A 16,201-nucleotide genomic window follows, 5' to 3' on the forward strand; every position below is an offset into this window, starting at 1 on the left:
CACCTACACAGCAGCCTCAAAAGCAACAGACTACTTGGCTGAAACACACCCCATCTGCAGAGGCCAGAACATCACTAGAAGCCACAACATCATCAGGCAGGACACAAAGAAGCGCAAGATGAATACACAGGACACATCAACCTGTAAATTATCAAACAAGATAAGACCTGTCCCCTCCATCCTCCACCTCAGGATGGACCTGAGACCCTGCTCTTCAAAGAACATCACATCACTTGCTGAACGTTGCACATGCTCCTACTTCTTCATCTCTGGTGTTTCTCCTGTCCCCTACTCCTTCTACCCATCCCTGTTCCTCTGATACCTAAAAACACAAGGGGGGTCCTGGGAGTCTCTCTGCCAGACAATAATCCCAGGTAATTGAGAGCCTTACCCAGATTCTTTAGCACACTATCTTTCACAGAGAAGAAATATCCTAAACATATCAGTCTTTTTTCTGCCCTGGGGCAGTCCAGCACCGAAATGTTAGGCAATTCTTCTCTGAACAAGAGTACCAACAGCAACCTCAGACACGTGTTTCGGTCTTGTTGGAACTCATCAGTAGGGTGGAGCTGTGCCTCTCTATGAATAGTGAGCAAGGGGTCCACATATGGATTCCCCTAGTGACTTAGAGTGAGACCCAAAGTTACTTAAATATGCAAAAACTTAACTCATCAGTAGGGTGGAGCTGTGCCTCTCTAAGAATAGTGAGCAAGGGGTCCACGTCTGGATTGCCCTAGTAATTTAGGGTGAGACCCAAAGTTACTTAATTATGCAAAAAAATGGGTGGTTCCTGGGAGTCTCTCTTAGAGAGGCACAGCTCCACCCTACTGATGAGGTCCAACCAGACCGAAACATGTGTCCTGGGATCCTGTTGGTACTCTTGTTCAGAAGAGAATTGCCTAGCATTTTAGTGCTGGACTGCCCTAGGGCAGGACAAAGACTGATATGTTTTGGATATGTCTTCTCTGTGAAAGATAGTGAGCTAAAGACTTTGGGTATGTAGATAAGGTCACAGAATGCATGTGTCAAGTCCATGGGACTACATCCAGCAGTGCCTCTTGTCTGTGGTCTTCACTTGTCTCTGGCATGGATGCTCTATACCTGGGACAGTGCAGGGTGAGTCACGGAAGAGTGCAAAGAGACTATGTTCAGCCCTCACCTGTGCTCCCTCTGTATATGCCAAGAATGTGAGTGCAAATGCATAAGCCGATGGCCCCAGATTTGAATAGCAGCTCTACTGCAGTATGTCTTGATCGTCTCCGCTCCTAGCCAGGTGAGAGCAGACATGTTCACAGGGCACACATCCTGAATGGGAACTGCTGCTGCAAACACATCATCTCTGCCTGTCTACCAGACTGATTAGCAAGAGAAGAGACTGACTGAGAGCAGAAAGGTGGCATACAGCTGTGCCACTCGTACCCCAGTCTCCTTAGTGAGAGGACTCACAGGCTCTGGCTTTAGCCCAACTGCAGGAAAAAATTTAAAAAAAGAATTAAAAAAAACGTTCGGGATGGGCACAAACAACGTGGATGACAAATGGGGCAGATGTGATACCCACCTTCACACAACTCTGGCCATGACATGCAGAAATGCTCCGTTTCTCAATATATGGCCCTCCGGATTTTTTGGACTACAACTACCGTGATCCTTCACCGCTGACTGTGCTGGCTGGAGATCATGCGAGTTGAAGTCCACCCGTCTGTGGATGGCCTACATGATGAGTAACCGTGCAGAGATGGATGAAACATGTACTTTCTTTATTGAAATTAATGCACGGTTACACTACGATGCGATTCTGGCAAGCATTGCCATCGCCCCAGGTACCTCTGGGCAACGGTTATATCGGTAAATAGTGCTTGAAGACTTTCTGAACTATTATACAATGTTTATAGAAATATGCACTTTACTGCAAAACCAGAAGGTACCCCTTGATCAGTGATAAGTTTAAATACATTGCATACAGTAGCAGTAATTGTCTTAAAGGAATCTCTTAGACTGATCATTTTGACCATGGACAATTTAAGCAAAATGACTTGAGCATCATAGCACCTTGAGCTATTATTGACTTCAAGCATTGTGTCTCTGTTGTGTGCAGTTCACTTTTGTGTAACAGCAGAAGAGCATTACAGATATCACATTTTGATACTCCTAATATGTTTTAGTTGTTTCCCAGCACCTTCCTTATATGTATCTACTTAATTGCATCCCTATGTTCACTGCACGGGTCACTCCCTCCATGATTACCAACTAATGGTGATCATTAACTGATGATAATGGCCACTGTTGGCAGCCTTCTCTGTTCATTTGCATTTTTCCTATTAAATGCTATTGTTTGATAGGTCTAGATTTCCTTTGAATATGAAGAGCTTCATCTACTGCAAGGCAGTTCCAGGGAGTCCTCTAGGGAGTCATCATCAGATTGAGGCACCATCAGAGAGGTGCTACAGTGCAGCAGGCTGGTCCTTAAAGCATCAAATATGGCCCCATTGCAAGAGAGGTTTTTGTTCCAGTTGCTACGTGCATCCATACACCTGTCCTATGAGTAAGAAGAAATATAATGAGTAACCTTAAGTGCAGCAGGCATTGCTGCCACAGTACTGCAGACCTCAGTTAGTGGCTGGTCCAACGACATGGGAATCCAAGTCCCACACTTTGCATGGGGGAGTCCGAGGTTGCAGACGTCCACATCCTCCACAGCCTCACGTCAGGTGTGGAGTAACAAACACGAAATATCAGTGCTAGACCTCGTCTGTCGTACATTTGTATTGCAATGCCAGGGAATGCAAACTAAAGGATGCATGGCTGTCCCGCCTTCTGCATCAGGCATCCTGTTCGATGGATCAACCTACCTTTGAGATTCAGGCAAAGATCCTGAAACGCAGAATCCTCAAACCGCCTTTGGGGAAGGAACTAGCTTCCAGACATGAAATAGTATTTAATGCTGGCATGTGTGGACGGCATTTATCCACGGCATACAGATCCAGTAGAGGGACACAAACATGGGAATCAAGCATGCAAAGTCGGTTGGCTACACACACTATGTAGAAGGAGAGCTGGCTATTGACTGTGGAGACGTACCGCTACTCTTATATGCACAAGACTGCTCCACATCAGCTCTTGGTCCTCTGGGACATGATCCCTGAGGTGGTGCTGGCAAATCTAGGCTCAGCATTTGCAGATGGCATGTGTTTTGTTTAACCAAAGTGCTCATTAAACGCTATAAAGATTTCTGTCTTGTTAAACAAGTTTCCAAAGTTGACCAACGAAAATAGATTGTTTGCTCAAGAGGGGATTAATCATTGAATACTGACTGGGTAATTATCTAACATAATTGCATTGGACACACTTTCCAGTATTAATGCAAAGCTTGGCAAGTGTCGATGATTGTTTTGTTTCTATAAACAGCTGGCTCCATCTGCAATCAGCCAAAATACACTAATAATATAAAAAATATTGTCAATATTAAAAATCAGTTTCCGTGAGCTTAGGTTAGAGGTTGGATGGATAAGGGCGCAGTCGGGTGCACACCGGTACTCTTGCTAAAATCAAGCATTGCCCATCTGCAGAGATATCAGTGGCTTCCTGCAGTAGCCCAGGCTCACTTTTTAGGAAAATGGCGCACACTGAGGCTTCCCTTGAGAGGTTATTGGGAGGCACAGTTCAAAAATAGCCACAGAATTCAGAAAATGGGAAAATGTGATCACTGAACATTCAAACATAACTTAGACCAAGATCATTCAAAAGCAATGTGGCAGCGATCGCACTCATGCAGTCAACGTGTTGAGGTGTGGACATGACCAACCTCAGTGGTCGATATTGTATTGTATTGTTTATTTATATAGCTCCTATAGAGAGGAAATTGTTTCAAAGTGCTCAAGGAGGGTGGGAACATGGGGAAAAAACAATCGCTCAGAGTCCTTGAAATTCTGAGATGATAATAGTCTGCACAGGCAGAGTTTGTGCATAAAATACATTTAACAGTTGAGACACAGCAAATAGGCCTGATGGTGATTCTGCAGTGTTACCAGTGAAATTAAGTGATGAAGACAAGAGTGAACAGAAAGATGATCTTCATGTACGTTGCATTTGGATCATGCAAGTGCATAGACGGTCCCAGGGAGGGGAGGTCTAAGTGTGAAAGTGGCAATCACACGTGACAAGGCAGCCATATAGACGTTGAAGAACCAGGGGGAGAGGTTAGATCCCTGGGGAAAGCCACAGGTTGAGAGAGCAACAGTCGAGAGAAAGGCTCCACCTGGGATTGGCCGGTCAGGGAGAAAAGAGATTACCCATGCCGGAGCCTGACCTGTGATTCCCAGGGTGTCACAGAGAGGTGCGATCAGGATGTTGTGGTTAACCGTGTCAAAGGCAGAGGAGAGGTCAAGGCGAATGGGGACAGAGGGAGTGTTAGCGTCAATATGTAAGAGCAGGTATTCACAGGTTTTCAGAAGAACAGGTTCTGTGCCTCTGGATGCTCTGAAGCCAGACTGATGGTCATGCAAGCAGCCAATAGATTCAGTGTGGAGGGTCAGCTGAGTGATAGCCAGCATCTCCAGGAGTTTGCCCAAGAAAGGAGTGATGGAGATAGGGCAGTAATTTGCTGGAATGGAGGGGTCAGCAGACGGTTTCTTGAGCAGAGGGTGCACATGGGAGTGATTAAGGGTATTTGGGAAAACTCCAGTGGAAATGGAGAGATTGCAGATGTTAGGCAGAATCATGTGCAGTACCGGTTGGCAACACTACACACAATTAAGACTACAAGTGTAAGTACAATTTGACCTTTGGTACAAGCCTGTACTACACAGTAAAGTGGTAGTGATGGCTGAGTAGCCAGGCTTATCTCAAGAGTAAAGTGAGCAGTACAAGAAATTACACAATTGACAACAATTACTATAGTTCAAATAAACACTGATTCAAGGTTTCTGAGTAAAAGAATATACATTTATTTACACCATCATTTATAAAAACAGTTCACTATCATTAAACAGCAGAACATTGGGTGTACTTGGTCTGTAAATTTAAAAAGACTAGTAAAGTCAATGGTAACTTTCCATGTTCTGGGAGACAGTAGTCAGTCCTAGAAAATGGAGTTTAAAGTGGGAAGTCTAAAAGACAACCTGTGTCACTGCACTAAAGGTGCTGGGTGACACACAGTAAAAAGATGATGCCTATGGAGTGGGTGAGACTCCATAGTCCATGAGTAAAAAAGTAAAACACACTGAAAATGAAAAGTTCAAAGCCCAAAAATATAGCAAAAGAGCTGGACTGCTCTAAGGTAGAGGGAATTTAGCACTTGTGTGAGAAATCTCCCTAACTGCTGGGGTGAGGGAGTCAATATTGTCCTTAATAATTTTTGAGGGTCAGGGGTCCACCTGTCTGGATGAAGCCTTCATAGACCAGCCTTGTCTGGTGACCTTATGAGGTGTGATGCATGAGAGAGAGGAGATGATAAGAGGAAAGGGGGCCAAGGGAGGTGCCAGTGTTGGTGTATACTGTGGAGTGTTAGAGAGGGAGGAAAGGATGGCTTGGTTTTTTTGTGAGGAAGTGTGCAGCCAGGGCATCACAAAGGTCCTGGGTGAGTGTGACAGAAGAAGAGGCTGCTGCAGAATTGGCCAGTTCCTTGCAAAGTTTGGCCGTGTTGTTTGATGCCGCAAAGATGCAGGCTTGAATAAAGACTCTTTTCTTGGAGCGGATGCAGAGTTGATATTGCCTTTGAAGGAGGCAGCAGGCCATTTTGTCAGATGGTCCGCCCGATGAGTTCCATTTCCATTCAGCTGCCCTACCTTTGCGTTTAAGTCATACCAAGAGTTGCACTTTTTGGAAGGCTTCAATCGGACCTTCATGGCAGGGGCAATAGTGTCAAGAGCATTGGAGATAGAGAGGTTGAGGTTAGTGAGGTCTGTGTCAGGGTATTCATACAACTGCCCTTTGTTGACCAACTGTGATGGTCTCACTCTTTTTTAAATGTTATTGTTTAAAGCAGAGACCTAGCTTGAGTGCATCGGAGCGCTATACAGAGTGTGGGCAGCCAGAATTGGGGCTGGCATCTTTTAAAAGTACTGCAGCACTGTGAGGTCTATGCATCGGTGTGTCTGCCCATTTCACTTAGTCCTTGTTCAGGTGTTGTTGAAAGAGCCATGTCTTGAGAGGTTTGCGAAATCGGAGAATTATGGGGACATCCCGAGGCGACACCGGGATCCAGAGGGTAGGTGCATGACAAGAGAAGGATTGTCTGTGGGTCCTCTCTTTGCAGGAGAGGTGTGATTCAAACCAGTTGGTTGATTTGCTGTGCGAGTAGTGGATGCCACCAGATATGTGGAGCTTAGCCGCGATGTACGTGGGCAACCTGTGAGTGCTTTGTAGATGTAGTATAGTTTGTACTTCTGGAACACTCACAAAGAGACAAAGGCCCTCATTATGCTGAATGTAGTCTTCTTTCTGGTCATCCTCCCTCGTTTCTTGGTAAATGGCCACCAGAGAGGGAGCATACGTGGGGCATTGCTGATATTGATTTGTTCTGTTTGACCACCATGGGTGCATATCAATCAATCATTCAATCAATCAATCAGTCAATCAATTGCGCAAACATATTTCCAGCTGTTGTTTCAGATTTAGCCTCTTTGTAATTTACAAATCAAATAAAAATGAAACAGAAAATGCAAGACAAATGTAGATGAACTCGTTATGTATATTTGGCAACAATCTTCTGATTGTCCCATTTGCGATCGTGTGCCAGTCATGTGTCCACAGGCTCACAAGCTCCCTGTTGGTATGGAAAACAACATTGCCAGATAAGCAGACTGGACAACAATACACTTTCTAATGACACTGGAATGCTGATAATTGTGCAGTCTCTATGGAGAGATCCTGCACCACCTAACACCTGTCACAGAATAAAAAAATAAAAATAAGCATTTATGAGCTCTTCAAATGGTTGTCAGAGGGGAGCGGTAGTGTGTCAGAAGGCATGCAGAAACTACACGAAGGAGCCCCAAAAGAATAACTTTCAAGAAGGGCTGCACATGTCTGAAATCTCTGATTTGTGAGTGTTTCAGATCAGCAAAGTAATCAGCCAAAAAAAAAATCCACTACAAACACCTTTAGAATTCCCACAATTATCTTGTTTTGTAACATCACGTAGCGTTAGGTTCTGAGCGTTAGGTGATATCTAGTTTGCTTTATAGTCCTCAAATATTACATATATTAATGTTTACTTCACTGGTAAAGAGACTCCCCTGGTCAGAGTATGAGGAAAGCAGAAAAAATACAGATGTGGTTGATCAATAAAGGGGCACTGTGCTCCCTCGTACAATTTTGGGCAAGAGGATATTCTATAATCTTTGTGAATAGGAAAGTAGTGGCTAATACAAATTTGTTACCACATGCAGAACAAATCATGGTTCAAATTAATTAAATCGGAAAATCGGATCAAGGCAATGGGAGAGAACCTGGTTTGTGGGAGAACTCGGCTGACATTTGAACTGCTGTGTAAGCAGACATTCTGAAATTGTGCACACAACAAACAGCCCTTCAAATATATCTTTTGGTGTTGACCCCTGTGTTGTCAATAATCAACCTCATGTAGGATCACCATCATCATTTTATATCTGAAATGAATAGGGCTGACCACATAATGGGAGTGTTTTAACATAATACTTCTATATAAGGTAGATACTTCCTACTGGTCTTAACCAGAATAGGGCTGTCCAACCAACAATCCCTCTCGAATTTGAAACATCATTTGACATTTAATTAACACTCCCACATTTTTTTAGAGCCTTCTTCTTTGCAGGAAGAATGTTTAGAATTCAAAAACATAAATTAATATATATAGTAAGGAAAATATATTGAGATGGGGGAAGTGTTCTGGTCTTGTTGATATAGACAATGTTTTCCAATGATTAGATCTTCTTTTTGAGCAGTAATTGAATCAATATCTGGAGCATCTTCCAAGAGTGGAAGATTGTAATAGAGCCGCTGCTTTTATTTGTCGTTCCATATCTACGAATTCCCTTGATCGAGCTTCAGTTTTGGCTAACTTATCTGTTAAAACATGTCCTTTTATGTCAGGACCTTCTATCTTTGTTTGACCTTTAATTTTCTACCATTACATTCTACAATACATGGAGGTAACCAAATCATCTATGGCTTGGAACAGCTTTCCATGTTTTAAGATTGTATTGTTAGCACACAGCATGCACCTAGCTTTCCTATGTTTCAAGTGTTCTACAATTTGATTCCGGTCTTAATCTTAATTGGTAATTATCTATATTTTACTGGAGTTAATCATTTACAGCTGATGGTGGCCCTGTATGTGGCCGGAAGATCTGATAACTGACTGTTCCCCAGACCAATTTTATAACAAGCTGAGGGGCTATATGTGTCATTCACCTATACATTTCTGGCACAAGCTACCAATTCCTTCATGCTATTTTCTTTGATATGGTAAGAACATCCATCCACATAAACTGTCATCATCCACTGGCAGGGGTTTCCATCATACACTTTTGGATCAGAAGCTAAATATGCCTCCACATAGTCAGTGGTTTTGAAAATCTTCATCTTATGAACAGTTATGATTGATTGATTGATGTGTTTATTAGATATACATATAGCAACAAGATTCGTATCACACATGACATGCAATTCATATACAAAAATAATTACACAGTATACATAAAATATCAGCAAGGGCACTCAAGACGTATTGAAGACATTTAAAAATTTCAACTAAATGCATATAAAAATGAACAATAAAATATATTAAGTTTGTCTCATTTCCTTGCATAAAAAACAACCATAGAGAGGGTATTTCATTCATGGTAATAGCGTTATTGTAGGCGTTAAAAAACTTAATTCACAGTGAGACAAGGGATTCAAATTCAGTAATCAGATGAAAGACTGTCTCATTCATCAAATGACCACATAAATGACAACATCTGTGTCGATAAGACAATTCATTACTCCACCACTTAGACGATAAAACCACTGTCACATTGAATTTGATTAGTAGATAGGTACGAAAAATATGCGGACTGGGGTAAGCAGTAATACATGTTGGAGGAGAAGTTCAAGATATTCTCTGTTTACAATAATCACGAGTAGAGGGCAAACTCCCAATAAGAGGCATATTTTCCATAAAAGCAATCATGCGTAATTTAGTCTTCAACCATTGCATGATATCCTCAGATAAGCATATGTTGCTACCCTCATATAGCCATTTTGTGTGAGTCAACTTTAAAAGACCAATTGTGCCTATTGGTATCATATCCTCAAGACCTAAAAAGGCCTTCATTTAAGGGACAATGATAGTTTCCATTAGCATAGTAAGTAGACATTCAAAAAGCAGTGCACATTGGGCTATAAATGCCTTCCAAATGCCCTTAACATTAAATTCAAGGTAGAAGTATTGAATGCTAACACATTGCGGGAGACGGAATATATTCCTTAGTAGTTTTGCTTCGAAAGTGATGATGCGTTTCTTAAATTTATGGCCCCAGATTGCTACTGCATAGGATAACATGGCCAGAATCTTAGTATTATAAATGGATAGAACAGCAGATGTGCAATAACCATTTTTGTGTCCAATAAATGCACTGAGTGCACTGACCGATTTAATGAATGTCCATTTCAGGTCAGCCCAATGTTGGTCCCATTTCATTTTATCATCAAAAACATGCCCAAGTATTTATAGGATGTTACTTGCTCGAGTGGTTGGGAAGATAGAGTCCATAGACATTGTTTTGGTCTACATTTCTGGATGAAGACCATGATTTTGCTTTTGGCGGTGTTATTTTAAGGCCATTCTCTGCCGAATATGTTACTAAAGCATTTAACATCAATTGCAAGCCTGCAGGCGTGTAATCTAAAAGTATGATATCGTCTGCATAAGCAAGCCAACCTATCATGACATTCTTTATTTTTATAGGATTAGTGGCTTGGATGGCAAATGTATCAAACATATTGGCTAAATATAAATTGAATAGAATGGCTGCAATCATACACCCCTGTTTTACTCCACAATGAGTGGATATAGGTTTGGAAAGTCTTCCTAATGCATTTAAGCGGGCACAAACAAATGTGTCTTCATGGAGAAGCATCAGCATACGGAGCAAACCAGGATGGATCCCCAGGCGTCTAGTTTCCGCCACAACCGATTTCCTACAGACCGTATTGAATGCGGCAGAAAAATCAATCAATGCACAATGTACATATAAATTACGGCGCTGCCAAGACTGTTCAATAGCAGAACTCAGTATCAGCAAATTATGTGAAGTGCTAGATTTATCCCTGAAGCCTATTTGGTTTGGAGGATCTTATGATCCAGGTATTCAACTCATGAAGGAGGACTTTGGTGAAGATTTTAGATTTAACAGGATGGAAAACTGCAGGAGGCATACCGTTCAGCGTGATATCCTGGACCTGTACACATTCTAGCATGGCTTCCTGCTATAGTGTTTAATCTGCGTCATTTTAAACCTTGATAAAATATCATCACACAATGAATCACTCAGCTGCAATATTTAGTATCGTACCAAAATGTCGCCCTCATTTGTGCGCCCCAACAGTCACTGCGACTTTGGAGGCACACAAATTGAGGGCGACATTTACTGCACCCAAGCAGAGCAGGGGTTGCGGGGGTGTCCCCCACTCTGCTTGGGCAGAGTGATGGGAGTCAGGGGTTGCGGGGTTGTCCACCGCTTACCATTTTGGAAAGTGGGGGACACGTGAGAAAAAAATAAAATAAAAGCACCTTGCAGTGTCAGCTCTAACCTACATTAGTGGGAAGAGCTGACGCTGCAGGTATCGCAGAGTGCGGGCGGCACACGCGGAAGTGTGCAGTCCTAAACGTAAGTGGAGTAGGGTGGTTGGGAGAAGTAATGCTGGCCAGGGAAGCGGGCAAAGTGATCAATATGATCACTGCATCGCAACTGACATCAGCATGTTTGGCCGTCGCAGTTACGGGCGGTGCAGTGCTCACATAGATCCCTATATTTCAATTATCATATACAATCTTTGCTGTATTTAATTATTTAATTTGCTGCTACCACCCTTACTGTAACAAAACTGTTCACGAGGCTCCCACCACCCCCACTCCCTGGGCCTTGACATTACTGGGGTGAAGAAGAGACTCTGGAGCACAACAGCAGACTGAGGCAGGTTTTTCAAAAATACAAGTTCTTTATTTTCTTCCAGGCAAGACACATCATACAGCAAGGACATCTAAGGAACTCTGCTAAAATCACTAGGCCCACCCACTCTTTTATACACTTTAGGGACGTGAGGTAATGGCCTGATCAAAAGTACAGCCCCTTTGCTGCCTGTGATTCATTGACTTATATGGCATGATCAATGTACAATCCCTCTTCCTACTTGTGATTCGTCGGCCTATCTTGACTTGGAAAAAGTCGAAACAGGTTTTTACTCGCTCATTCCCCCACCATTGTCCCCTGGATGAACTTTAAAAAAAAACTGTCCATTATGAGTTAGCACAAATTGACCATTTTGTCTGCTCAAGCAAGCATCCATTTTAGAGTGCATGACCTTGTCTTAAAAAAGGAATGGCCAACCAATTACAACATGCCTGACCATCCTGTTTTTACCTAAAACTTGGGACCTGCTCTGATTTGGATCTAAATTTTTTGATAAAAATATCATAACATGTACTACCTAATACATTCTCTACTATACATGACATTCTGACTCCATAAACATGGACCACCCTTTAAAAAGCTTATCTGTAAGGCACTACATTTCTGATTTCTATACCATTTAGAATCACTGATCACCCCAATAGTTTATCATTATTCGGTTTAAGGTAGAGGGGTCTATCTCCACTACATTCAGTTTGAGGGGAAGGGGGACTCATCCCTTTACAAAACTGTTCTCAACCTGCTGCAAACCTGTCTTTAATACACTTCATCTAATATTGTGGAATTCAATAAGTTCATTAAGATCATAGTCATTGCTTTTACATTAATAATAGCTTCTCCATTAAAGAAGGTTAGTCATTTTCTGATCTTTACTGGAAAAGTATATAATCTGATATTTCTAGGAATAAAAACGTCTTCTGTCCCTCGCACTTCAGCCGCATAAGGTAGCAATTGGGATGACCAAAAGGTTTGGTCGCTATCATTAAAACACATCAAGTGTCCCCCTACTCAATACCAGATTTTGTATTTCATAAAATCCAAGTTAATCACAAATCAATGAAATACAACCTCTTTCTGCTTAGCAATAAGTGTGTATTTAAGTTTGGGCATCTTCTCACCTTTCTGAAATTATCTAAGTAGTTTTAAACTGATAAAAGTTCTTTCTTGAATGACACAGACTTTTGAGACAGTTGGATTGTGCCCTCAATTCATTTATGAGCTTTGCTTTTCCTGTGTATAATAGTTGAACTGCTTGTTTTATCTTCTGAGTTAGCCACTGGTTGATGTAGACCCTTGCTTGAGGTTTGCCATCCAGACAATGTCCATATATTTCCATCAAAGGTGGAGAAGCCCTCAGTATTGTGTGTAAGATGTTTATTTAAAGGTTCTATGGAAGTCCCTTCAACATCATCTACCATGTTTAGGGATATGATAGTGATGGAAGGCTTTTAATTTTCACTTGATCTGAATTCTTTTCAATAAGGTGACATTCACAATTCAAACGGACATGATTGGCTTATCTTTTTAGTTTGATTTAGTGGCAAGTTTGGGTCCAATCCACAAAGGTTGAACATTTTTGAAGAATACTGTTAGCAAGGAAGAAACATTGTCCCTGAGGAATCATCACTATGTACACATGGGTGAGTCAATGTCACCCTAATTGGAATTCCAATGTGCTAACTCAATCTACCAGAACCTCCTTTCAGTCACAGAAACAGAAAATGCAAAGACCGTATGCAAATCAGTCTTGGTCTCACTCCAAAACGTGCAGTCCAACCCAAGCATCTGGATCTCAGTCCTTCAGCATGACACCAAAAACAACCCTAGACATGTTTCGGTGTAAATGAGGTGTTGCTTGGGCTGTACGCCCAAAAGCTCATCACCCCTATCAGGGCCATCCTTCCTGTGATGGAGTGCCATTCAGCAAGGGTGTAAAAGCCCTATATTTTTTGATTTCTATTAAATAGTAACATTATGCGGGTAATTCCATCTATGAAAGGACAATCTGCTGTTCACATTCCCCTGTCCTAAACTCCATGCCGAAAGTGTGTTTTTTATCTGTGTCCTACTGCATCCGTATCCTGATTTGGAGCACCTGCTCTACCAGTGGCAACGAGGGAGTTCAAAGGTCACAGCTGCACATTTGACAGCTGCAGTGACATCCAAGTCTCTGCAGTGCAGGGACAGCATTTATGTTATGCACCCCTGTACCAAAAACATAATGATCATAAATAGCCCATGATGGTGGCAGGATAATCCCTAAAAATAAAGCTATGCCTGAGTTTAGGATTGTGCACTGTGAGTCAGCTTTGCGGTGTAAGTAGAAATGGTTAGCTGGGTGAAGACAAATGGCAGGACAGGAACCTGGAGACCCAAGCCTCTTCTTTGATATCTTTGCAAGGGGAGGTAACACCCTCCACCAAAGACAGCTGCACAGCAGGCAGCTGTCCTGAACCCGGGCATCAACAGAGCACACCAATTCAAACGGGGTAGCCTTACACCAGGGTGTTGCATCTCCAAAGGCTTTTGTTCTTAGTGAGAAGGGAAGCTGGCAGGATTAGAGTAGACAGGAGGACTCAGGTCAATGGAAGGAAACTTCCACCATCTTGTTTCTCTCGGTCTCTCTTTCCCTATCCTGTCCCCTCCACTTCCTCTGGAACAAAGCACTTTGGGTGTGACATCAGAAGGGCAAATTCCACTCAGTCTGAGAGCACGGATGGGACCACTAAGGCAGGCTATCGTTAGACCAATCGCCTGGGGGATTTCACTTTATAAGAAGGGGTCTCCAACTCTCTCCTGAATCATCTCAAGACCCACAGATTCACTCTGGGAGTACTCACTGGACTTTATTTGGGAAAGTTGTACTTTTCAAAGTCCTCAGCCTGAAAAGAAGGAGGAGCCATCCAAGGCAGAAGTAAGATCTGTCCCATACCCACTCAAAAGGCACATCGGAGTGACCTTCGCTGTGGACCAGGAGCTAGCACGCTGCACCAGAATCTCCTAGAGCTGGGGAAGTAGACCCTGAATGTAAGCATCCTGTCCGTGAGTCCTCCTGATTGGGCCCCACAGCAGGTAGGAGGGGGCTAGACCAGCCAAATATCTTTGTTCTACCACATCTAACAGATGGCTATGTGTTCATCACACCTGGAATGAGAGGGCAGAGATGCCAGTGCTGGTTTTGTGTTCCTCCACCAGTTCAAACTATTGCTTACATTTCAACCGAGCTCAAAGCTGCATCATGCCTTATCCAAGTATGTCACCTCCTAGTCTGAAACCAAGTGCTTAATGCTGGGACCCAATCTGAATCACTAGTGAGTCACACTCTGACTCTGACCATACAACCACATCTGCACCCAGTTAGCACTTGAAGGCCTCCTCATTGATCTGCATACTGATGGCCCAAACGTCACCACTTCGACGACCATCATCCGCCTACTCTAACCACTGGATCATTACTCATGGATCCCTCCCAGTGGCTTAAGCCCAACTTAGCTGGGCCCAACTGCTAAGCAATCCTGAGACCATCCCAACCTGCATCGTTGAGAATATCCCATTTGACCGCACAAGGCAACCACATTTGTCCCTACTCAACGCCCACTTGCTGCTTGGGCCTATATGATCCAATATGCCTGAACTGAGCTTCATCCGCTCGCATCCACATCCAACACCAGGTCTGACTCTGTCTTCCCACCAAGAACTGAATCCAGGTACTGTTGTCCCTGAACTGACCCCTCAGTCCACTTGGTCCCTAGAGACAGTTACATCACAATCACTCCTGTTTTCAACATTGGCATATCATTTTTTGTGGCTAGTAATTTACCTATCAACCATGGATCTATGCTGAGAGTGCTGCATTCCTCATTCTGTCGAATATCCTCTGTTCTTCCTTTGAGGTGTTTTTTTTTTACAGAGTTTTCTATTTGTGCTATTGCAGATGGTGTGTTTGGGCAAAGTATATATTTGTATAGAACCTTGTTTGGACTGGGACATGAGCTCCAGGATTAACTGTGAGCCCTGTTGTGGAAGGTTGCTCTGGAAGAGGTACCTTCAGAGCAGAGACTGTCAGGTTGGTGTTCGCGGTACTTCCTAGCACACAAGAAGGGAGGAGGTCTCCATCCCATTTTGGATCTCAGGGCCTTGTATATGTTGCTGAGGAAAGACAAATTCAGGATGGTGACATTGAGAGCAATTCTCCATCCTCTCGAATTGCTGGAATGGCTAGTTTCAATAGACCTGCAGGACACTTATTATCATGTGCTGATACATTGCAAACATAGGATGTTCCTGAGTTTCCTCATAGGCGACCAGCACTACAAGTTGAAGGTGCTTCTCTTTGGGTTGACCTCTGCTCCAAGGGTCTTCACCAAGATGTCTACATAGTCCCATAACTGGATGACTGGCTGATCTGAGGGAAGTTGGCAGAGCAGGTTTTCTCTCACCTAGAGGACACCTGCTTGCTACTGCTCAGACTGCACTTCTCCCTGAACTTGAGGAATTATCCTTTAATACTGATCCAGAGGCTCCAGTTACTCAAGGCAGTCCTAGACACCTGTGTAAGGAAAGCCTTCTCCCCTGAGGAGAGAGTCAGCAGCATCACACAGATGGTGAACTTGTTCTGGAACCACGCTGTCTTACTGGCAGCTTCCTTTATCTGCCTCTTAGGTCTCATGGCATCCTGTATTTTTCTAGTGCAAGATGCCAGAATGTGAATTAGATCTCTCCACTGGCTCCTACGAGGTCAGTGGTCCCAGGAAATTGGAACCCTCACAGATTCCTTTGAGGTGTCCAAGTCAATGGTCGATTGGTGGGCCAACAGCTGCAATCTACTTGCGGGGAAACCCTTCCGGCCATGTGGTCACAGATGCGTCTTTGAAGGGTTGGGGTGCTCACTGTGAGGAATTGCATGTGAACGGTTTTTGGTCAGCAATGGAACTCTGGTGGAACAGCAACAGGCTGGAGTTGCGAGCTACGTCTCTGACAGACTATACAGTGGCCATGCACTACCTGAACAAGCAGGGTGGTGTGTGCTCCCTCTCTGCACGGAGGCA

The sequence above is a fragment of the Ambystoma mexicanum genome, chromosome 3p (genome assembly GCF_040938575.1).
Source record: "Ambystoma mexicanum isolate Mex_15411 chromosome 3p, UKY_AmexF1_1, whole genome shotgun sequence".
NCBI lineage: Eukaryota > Metazoa > Chordata > Amphibia > Caudata > Ambystomatidae > Ambystoma > Ambystoma mexicanum.